Here is a 10559-nt window from a genome sequence, read left to right on the forward strand (position 1 = left end):
GATTTGGAGATTATTAAGTGGTGATCTTAATATATGATGGATTTCGGTCATTTCAATTAGCTTATCACTGCGTTTTCACTTTTGCATGTTTGGAAACCACTTCCCGAGTAGTAATTTACTTAAACGTCCACAATAGGTCATACTCTTGGAAGTAATTAGTGATTCAAGACTATCATGAGTATTAGTGGATTGTCCATATTGATTGGACATAGCAAAGAGATTGTGCTAACACTCATGAGTGCTTAATAGAGATTTAAGTATTGGACCAACCCACGCTAAGAGATTACTTCATTGATTTAGTCACGAGTAATTCTAAGACGATAATATCTTCTACTCTTCAAACCTAGATGCATGTGGGGTTTTGCTCTATGATTATGTTATGCATTGGACTACTCCAACGCTAACCCTAACTGGTAGTTATAAAGGGTATGTCCATGTATGACATGATAAATTAGACAAAAACTATGTAGTAAAAGTTTATTCGTTCCTTTTGCCTTAATAGGAGAAACAATATCTATGGGACCCTCGATGATTTGGTGCTGACATCTAAAGAGCTTGGCCGAGCCCTGACTGGAATTGATGTGTCAATTTAGTTGTCAGATGCAGTCATCACAAATCTATATTGGGAAACATAATCTAGAATTCTTGAGATGGACCATTATCTATGTCTCGAATTCATACATATATCATAGAACGAATGGATAGTTGATCACTTATCTGTGACATCCCCAATTTCACGGCCAGAAAAGACCGATTTCTTTATGATTTACTTTTAAAATCAGAGTAATCGTTTAAAGAAAATTGTTGCGGAATTTGTCCCCAAAACAAAATATGATAAGAATTTATCAAAGCATTTCTTAAAGAAAAGTATCTTCATTATATAACAAAATCTCGGGATGTCATGTTCCGATACAGACACATAAGCATAAACAGAACTTACATTTATTTACACTAATGATTTACATCTCCTTTAATCTCTCAGTGAAATATGTCTTCGTATTGATACCTGTGATACAAATAAAACTGAGTGGGTCAGGCTTGGGAGCCTGGTGAGCATATAGGGTTTTCGACCCACAATAATATAATTATTATATTCAACCATCAAACAATCAACCCAATTACCCATCCCCATTATCTTCTTTATTTCTCAAGGTTTTACCCTAAGAATTCAACTATCATTCATTCATTCATTCCTAAGGATTGACCTAAGGAATTGACACAAAATTCATTGCTACATAAGGCGCATCTACCAACATCATCCTTTAAGCGCCTCTGCTAGGATTACGTCATACACTATGAGGCGCGATTGTTAGGTTTATGACATTCTCTTTTGGGCACATCTGCCGACATTATCCTATAAGCGCATCTGCTAGTAATGCTAGTATTATGACATTCTTTATCTGGTGCATCTACCAATATTATTCTTAAGCGCATCTGCTAGTATTACGATATTCTCTAGTTGGTGCATCTGCCAATATCATTCTTAATCATCTTACATACCTCATCATTTTATCACATACCAACTATATCATATACCAATGTTCTACCCAACATATTAGTAGATATAAAATACATATACAATTTAACTCATTTAAAAACCGTATAAAACATCTATTCCACATCTATCTCAAATAAACAATAATATATAAACACATAGCATGTATTTCATAGCAAATACTTCATATTTATGTGTTAGAAGAAGGTAACCACACACTCACACATATAAACAACAATATATATATATATACACATAGCACATATTTTATAAAATACTTCATATCTATGTGTAAGACAAAAGTGTATACACTCACTTGATCAGAAGATGATCGGACAGCATTACAACTTGTAGAAGTATTATTCTTGGGTGGATCTGGAAGATCTTCACAAAAACCGGGCTCCTCGCGGGTAGGGCTTCGGATCGGGAATCTCACTTCTTGGGATCTTCGGGACTTCGAAACTTGCTTCGGGGCTCGGGAATGATACCGGGGCTTCGGGATATAATTGGCACACAAATCGAGGCAAAAACTTAGAGAGAAGAAAGAAAATGAGCAAAGAAAATGGTTGATCTCGATTTCTATTTATAGGCTGCTGGGTCTGGGATTACGCTAGACGTAATTTCCAAGTACGTTGGGCGTAATTTGAGTTACGCTGGGCGTACACTTCGGATAAGCTTTGATATGCGTGCCACGATCTTAAAAAATTCATAACTTTCGCATATGAGCTCCGTATTTGACGTTCTTTATGTCCACGTGTAGGTGAGATTATGCTCTACAACTTTCATTTAGACTTCGTTGGCTAATTTTGACTTTATTTTTATTATATTATTTTTAGTAGGCTGGGACATGAAAACTCCGTTATAAATTCACAACTTCTTCATCCGACATCCGTTTTCATCTGTCTTTTTACCGTTGGACTACTATCAACAAGATCTTCGATTATCGTTTAGAGTGTTTCAGCTAAAAACCGCTCAATCTCAAATCGAGTATTGGGGCTGCATACCGCTAAGTTGAAACTTAGAAAAAGCATAACTTCCTCATACGAAGTCAGATTCAGACGTTCTTTTTATGCGCGTTCATGGTTTAACGAATTCTACGACTTTTGTTTAGATCGCTAAGGCTAAATGTCAATCTAACGTAAATTCACTTTTTATGTCATTTAGCATCGTGTCGGTTCTGTCGCGAAACTTCGACAGGTCATAACTTCTTCGTTATAACTCGGATTTCGGCGTTCTTTATATGCACGGAAACCTTGTGACATATACTACAACTTAGTTAAGATTAGTCATTCTAAATAATCTTCTATAAAAAGTCATTTTTGACGCTTATCGTCTCTAAATTGACTAGCCCTAATCTACGGGCCTTACAATTATCTCGCCCTTAGGATGATTACGTCCCGGAATCATCAACGAAATAGGGCTTGAATAATGATTCCATACGTTAACTTTCCATCCTAATTAATAACCGTGATGTTCAATCTTACATCTGTTCTTCATACTATGTTGGACTTTCAATCGTAACCTTCGATTTATAAAATAAATACTTATTGTGGACTCCTTCTTCTTAGGATAAATACATTCATTTATCTATTGTAACAGACCGACGGGTCATGTCCTGATGACCTCTCATCGTATGATGCAACGCTTAGAATCAAGTCTAATAGAGTCAATTTCCGGAATGGAATATACCTTCCTTCATATTCTAATGTGATATAATCACATTTTTTACTTGTAGCGTTTCTAGCTATAAGCTTCCTTAACAATGAGCGCAATGCTATTGATCGCATTGATTTCAATCTTTTGACTTGAGTCAGATGCTACCTCGAAATTGGTTCTATGAACCATGTAACAAACTCGTCGTAGTCGGACTTAATTTGATATGACCGCTAGGGTCAGAATATCATTCATCTTCTTAGTCACTACCAAAACAATGGTAACGACATACTTGAATGAAACAAGACCAATCACTACCTTCTTGGTAACCTTGTGACTTTCCCTGATCCAAGTGCGAGTCCTGTGCTTCCGTTAGTATATGCATCTACTACCTTTCACACCTACTCATACTTGTCCCAAGTATTGTCTTGCAGTCCCCAAGTCCTAAAATCACAAAACAATTTAACACATACGAATGTGTCCAAATAATCATAAACAATCTCCATAGACTCTACTAGGAATTCTTCATTGCGTACCTTCAATCATCAATTCTACTTCAACTCGATTGGTGATGGAAATGCCCGGTGATGAGACAACCTCAAGAATTACACCAGTCTCTCCATCATCCTGCCAATCGAAGGTGTACTTCAAACATACCGTACTCCTCTAAACGTACTGTTATTTCATAAGACATACTCTAAAGGCAAGATACCACTCTTACAATATCTTCTGATAGGTGTCATCCACTATCATAAGCCTTCTTCATTTCCTCTATTTACTGACTTTCTCTACGAGTCTTCACCATGACCCTTTGTGCACCCAAGTAGACATTCAGTGTACCAAGCAAGAATTTAAGATAAGAAAGCTTTAATTACGATAGTCGTATCAATCTCTATATCACCCCGAAATGTTTACATGCTAGTTCTAATATCGTAAGCATACGCTTAGAATCCTAAACACATAAGGTTTCCTGATCCGGTCGGCAACAGACCATAGATCCGAACAAATAATATCATATATGGCAACAAATCACATTTAGCACATAAAATCATTTTAGGCATCATTCCTAAAATAAACTAGTGCCTGTGTCAATTTAGGTGTACTACCTAACATATTTTAGACACATTCCTCATGATCAATACTTAGCATTCTAAGTTTAAGTCTAGAAATTTCCTACAAATTCCTAGTTCGCTTAAACTAATGCTCTGATACCAACTGTAACATCCCCAATTTCACGGCCAGAAAAGACCGATTTGTTTATGCTTTGTTTTTAAAATCAAAGTAATCGTTTAAGGAAAATTGTTGCGGAATTTGTCCCCAAAACAAAATATGATAAGAATTTATCAAAGCATTTCTTAAAGAAAAGTATCTTCATTATATAACAAAATCTCGGGATGTCATGTTCCGATACAGACACATAAGCATAAACAGAACTTACATTTACTTACAATAATGATTTACATCTCCTTTAATCTCTCAGTGAAATATGTCTTCGTATTGATACCTGTGATACAAATAAAACTGAGTGGGTCAGGCTTGGGAGCCTAGTGAGCATATAGGGTTTTTGACCCACAATTATATAATTATTATATTCAACCATCAAACAATCAACCCAATTACCCATCCCCATTATCTTCTTTATTTCTCAAGGTTTTACCCTAAGAATTCAACTATCATTCATTCATTCATTCCTAAGGATTGACCTAAGGAATTGACACAAAATTCATTGCTACATAAGGCGCACTACCAACATCATCCTTTAAGCGCCTCTGCTAGGATTACGTCATACACTATGAGGCGCGATTGTTAGGTTTATGACATTCTCTTTTGGGCACATCTTCCGACATTATCCTATAAGCGCATCTGCTAGTAATGCTAGTATTATGACATTCTCTATCTGGTGCATCTACCAATATTATTCTTAAGCGCATCTGCTAGTATTACGATATTCTCTAGTTGGTGCATCTGCCAATATCATTCTTAATCATCTTACATACCTCATCATTTTATCACATACCAACTATATCATATACCAATGTTCTACCCAACATATTAGTAGATATAAAATACATATACAATTTAACTCATTTAAAAACCGTATAAAACATCTATTCCACATCTATCTCAAATAAACAATAATATATAAACACATAGCATGTATTTCATAGAAAATACTTCATATTTATGTGTTAGAAGAAGGTAACCACACACTCACACATATAAACAACAATATATATATATATATACACATAGCACGTATTTTATAAAATACTTCATATCTATGTGTAAGACAAAAGTGTATACACTCACTTGATCAGAAGATGATCGGACAGCATTACGACTTGTAGAAGTAGTATTCTTGGGTAGATCTGGAAGATCTTCACAAAAATCGGGCTCCTCGCAGGTAGGGCTTCGGATCGGGAATCTCACTTCTTGGGATCTTCGGGACTTCGAAACTTGCTTCGGGGCTCGGGAATGATACCGGGGCTTCGGGATATAATTGGCACACAAATTGAAGCAAAAACTTAGAGAAAAGAAAGAAAATGAGCAAAGAAAATGGTTGGTCTCGGTTTCTATTTATAGGCTGCTGGGTCTGGGATTTCGCTGGACATAATTTCCAAGTACGTTGGGCGTACACTTCGGATAAGCTTTGGTATGCATGCCACGATCTTCAAAAATTCATAACTTTCGCATACGAGCTCCGTATTTGACGTTCTTTATGTCCACGCGTAGGTGAGATTATGCTCTATAACTTTCATTTAGACTTCGTTGGCTAATTTTGACTTTATTTTTATTATATTATTTTTAGTAGGCCGGGACATGAAAACTACGTTATAAATTCACAACTTCTTCATCCGACGTCCGTTTTCGTCTGTCTTTTTACCGGTGGACTACTATCAACAAGATATTTGATTATCGTTTAGATTGTTTCAGCTAAAAACCGCTCGATCTCAAATCGAGTATTCGGGCTGCATACCGCTAAGTTGAAACATAGAAAAATCATAACTTCCTCATACGAAGTCAGCTTCAGACGTTCTTTTTATGCGCGTTCATGGTTTAAAGAATTCTACAACTTTTGTTTAAATCTCTAAGGCTAAATGTCAATCTAACGTAAATTCACTTTTTACGTCATTTAGCGTCGTGTCGGTTCTGTCGCGAAACTTCGACAGGTCATAACTTCTTCGTTATAACTCGGATTTCAGCGTTCTTTATATGCACGGAAACCTTGTGAAATATACTACAACTTAGTTAAGATTATTCATTCTAAATAATCTTCTATAAAAAAGTGATTTTTGACGCTTATCGTCTCTAAATTGACTAGCCATAATCTACGGGCGTTACATTATCTAAGGGATGAGTCTTGATTAGATCAAGAGTTCGGTAGTTGCATTGGATGGCTAACTCTCTATTGATTATTAAAAAAATATTAGTCCTCGTATAGTTGATGGAAGTGGGAGACTGTTGGAATAGTGTCCAAGGTCATTAACTATTGGTAATGTTTCTAATAATAACAGGGTCCTTTTGAGTTGCCCTCAAGACCCAAATTGAGTAGAATAAATAAAGGACAAATTAGTTTATTAATTATTATGGTTAATAATTGATTAGAAACTAATTGGAAATATATTTTGGGAATTAATTAATAGTTTAATTAATTAAAGGGTTGAATGTTCATTAATCGATAGTTGGTTAATCAGGAATGTTGTAGAACCCTTTTGGAATTAGGGTTGGATGAAAATCACTCCATCCCACATGGGAAAGGAGTGAAATTTCGTGGTTAGGCCTCCATCCCACATGGGAAGGAGTAGTAAACCCTAGGAGGCATCCAAGGCTATAAATAGGGCCTTAGGGATTTCATTCCTCCTTACACTTTGGCTTGAAGTAATCGCCAACACTTCTTCCTCCCCTTTTTAGGGATGATTTCTAACCCCTTTGGGTTTGTGAAATTGACCCTTCTCCTAGTTATTTTATTCCACTCTTTGGTGTCATTAAGTGTGATACCATTAGAGGGATTCTAGTTTGGATCCTTTCATCCAAGCAACTTCATGGAGGTTCAAGATCTCAAGCGTGAAGATCAATGGCATCATAAGAGGTATGTTTTCTTACTTATGTTTTAGTTTTCTAGGGTTGATGTAATTAGCATGAAGCCATAGATCCATAGGATGCATATATACTTAGGTATATCGTTGTTTCAATTTTTTCCGCTGCCTAGTTTTAGAGTGTATTTGATGCGTAGAAACCCAACATATATGTAACACATCATTTCCTAAGTTGTCTACAACCATCACAGTTTCATATATTCCATTACAAGGAAATGCTTCAAAATAGAAAATACCATTCAAGAAAGCATTAATAGAACCATTTTTCATTATTAATCGAAAATCTAAAACCTTGTTTATACAAACCATGAAAAGAAATAATGTTTCGTGTCAATTCTATCAAATAGAAACAATTATTCAAATATAGACCTAACTCAATAGTAATCACTAAAGAGTAAACTCCAATCTTGGTGACCGACGATGCTTTCCTATTCCCCATGATCAAGTTTATCTTCCCATGCTCCACATCCCTACTTCTTCTTAGACCCTGCAAATCAGAACAAATGTGAAAACCAAATCCTATATCGAGGATCCAAGATATAGCATGTGATGAGTTATTAGATTGAATAGTATAAATACCTGCAAAGGATGGATTTATCTTCCCATCCTTGATGTCCTATAGGTACTTCGGGCAGCTTCGTTTCTAATGCCCTTTCTTATGGCAGTAGTAGCATTCTGCTTCCTTCGGGTTGGAAGAGGGAGTAGCAGGAGCATATTTGGTTCCACTAGAAGAGGTACCATCATGAGACTTTCCCTTGTGGCTCTTAGAAGGAGTCTTCCTATTCTTTCCCTTTCCTTTCCCAATCGAGTGACCTCCTCCTTGTTCATGTGGTAGGTCATATGAAACTAGTCGTAGCAAGGAGGTAAGGAGTGTAGAATAATATCTATGGCCAACTCCTCATCGAAGTTAACATTTAACTTCAACAAACGGTCCACGTATCTAGCGATGCAAATGGGTGTAGATACTGGCGGATACTGCCATACCCATCCCCGTACCCGACTTCTGATACCCACACCCATCCCCGCCCCAGCCCCGCCAAATGCCTGACGGATTTGGGTGAAAAAATCCCCGTCAGATTCGGGGAACCCGATGGATACCCGTTTAGTAATAAGTATTATTAAAAAAAAACATAAAATATAAAAAAGACAACAATATTTACAACAATCACTTTAATGTGGTATATGAAAATATGAAATTGTTTAAAATATGAAAATATGAACTTTTTTAGTAAATAAACAATTTAAAAAAACAGATTCTTAAGTAAAAGTTTTGACACTCCACTTTCACCATTTGAAATTGATGTGTAGTAATTTCATTATTTGTTGCAGTTTGCTTAGTAAATCTAAGAGCCACATTGCCACACGCATGCTAAACTCTTCAATACCCCATGCCTCGGTTACTTAAGATGCATTTAATAAAAGCGATTTATATATATATATATATATATATATATATATATATATATATATATATATACCGGGTCTTTAACGGGTCGGATAATAGTATATCCGTCCCTGCCCCATCCTTGCTTCGGGTAAGAAATCGAATACCCGTCCCCGACCCGTTACCCGATAAGATGGGGAATACCCGATTTGTTAGGGTCGGGTCCCCACGGGTTGCGGGGAATACACGATCTGCTTGCATCCCTACACGTATCTCTTCATTTTCTGCAAGTGGGTTGTGATGGAATCTCCATCCTTCATTTTGGTAGGGATCATCGTAGTGATGATCTCATACCATTCCTGCCTAGCACTTTGATGGTACCTTTCCATCAAATTTTGGTGCATCTCGTAGGGATAGTAGTCCTCATAGGACTTTTGGAGTTCCGAATTCATCGTTGCGAGCATGACGCAATGAACCTTTGTAGCATATCGCTCATGAGTCTTGTAAGCAACGATTTCTTCGGGAGTGGTAGTGTTCACATTGACCTCTTTTAGCTCCTTGTCGAGAACATACTCTTTGTCCTCGTAACAGGTGAGCGTGTGAATGTTGCGGATCCAATCATTATATATATATATATATATATATATATATATATATATATATATATATATATATATATATATATATTTGACGGATGAGAACTAGGATTCTCATATGTATATATCTCCTGTAACGTTCAAGTATTTGTTTATATGTAGAAGATGATAGCTAGGAAGGAAAACGACATACCCACTTTTGTAATCGACACTTACATTGGGTTTTTGGCTAGAAAATTCAGTTCGGCCCATTTTTTATATATGGTATTTTCAGGAAAGATCCCTGCTAGGGCTCTGTCCCTTGGACACCTATAGGGGTTTTTCCCCTAGACACCTGTAGGGTGATGCCCCTTAAAACCCCACCATGGGAGTTGCCGGTGGGCCCCTGTGTTCTTGATTCCTTTTAGCTATTTGAGTGTGCACTCAAAACTCCTACTTTAGAATATAACTAAATGGAACTCAGCCATTCTCGAATAAAATCCTTTTAACACTAAATGTATTGATAAGTGATGACACTAAAATCATTAACAACTCACTGATATGAAATTATTTCCTTTGCCTTAACAATTGTACTGACAATGATCCCAAGATTAAAACGGAATTTCCTAATCTAAAAATACCTCACAATATATATATATATATATATATATATATATATATATATATATATATATATATATATATATATATATATATATATATATATATATGTTATTTTGTTTTTACCAACTATTGCGTGCCAGAATGTACAGATCTGGACCACGAGATGGAACAAAATCAAAAGTTATGATTTGAGGGTCTATGATATTAGAATAGGGTAACATGTACCATATAATCACACAAATTTCAGCATAAAAGCATTTTAGTCAACTGAGACAAATTTAAAAAATGAAAAATCGAGATTTATGTGATAATTAATGATTTTGATTTAAAAAATCTGATTTTTTTTTTCAAATTAATTCAAATTCAAACGTAATTTGTAAGCATAAACCGATTTTATTCTATAAGAATGTTATTTTGTTAGAATAATGTTATGTAATTCCGTCAGAATGATATACAACTATGAACATAATATTATAAACGCATATTATCAAGACCAATAATTTTTAATGAATACAAATTTTATACAAGATGAAGTTTAATAGTTTAGAATAAGTAATTACATTCATTCTTAAAAAATACAACTAAGAACATAAATTACATTCATTCTTGAAATCTCTTATATATATATATATATATATATATATATATATATATATATATATATATATATATATATATATATATATATATATATATATATATATATATATATATATATATATATCGGCATT

Source organism: Lactuca saligna, chromosome 4, assembly GCF_052625555.1.
Source record: "Lactuca saligna cultivar CGN05327 chromosome 4, ASM5262555v1, whole genome shotgun sequence".
Taxonomy (NCBI): Eukaryota; Viridiplantae; Streptophyta; class Magnoliopsida; order Asterales; family Asteraceae; genus Lactuca; species Lactuca saligna.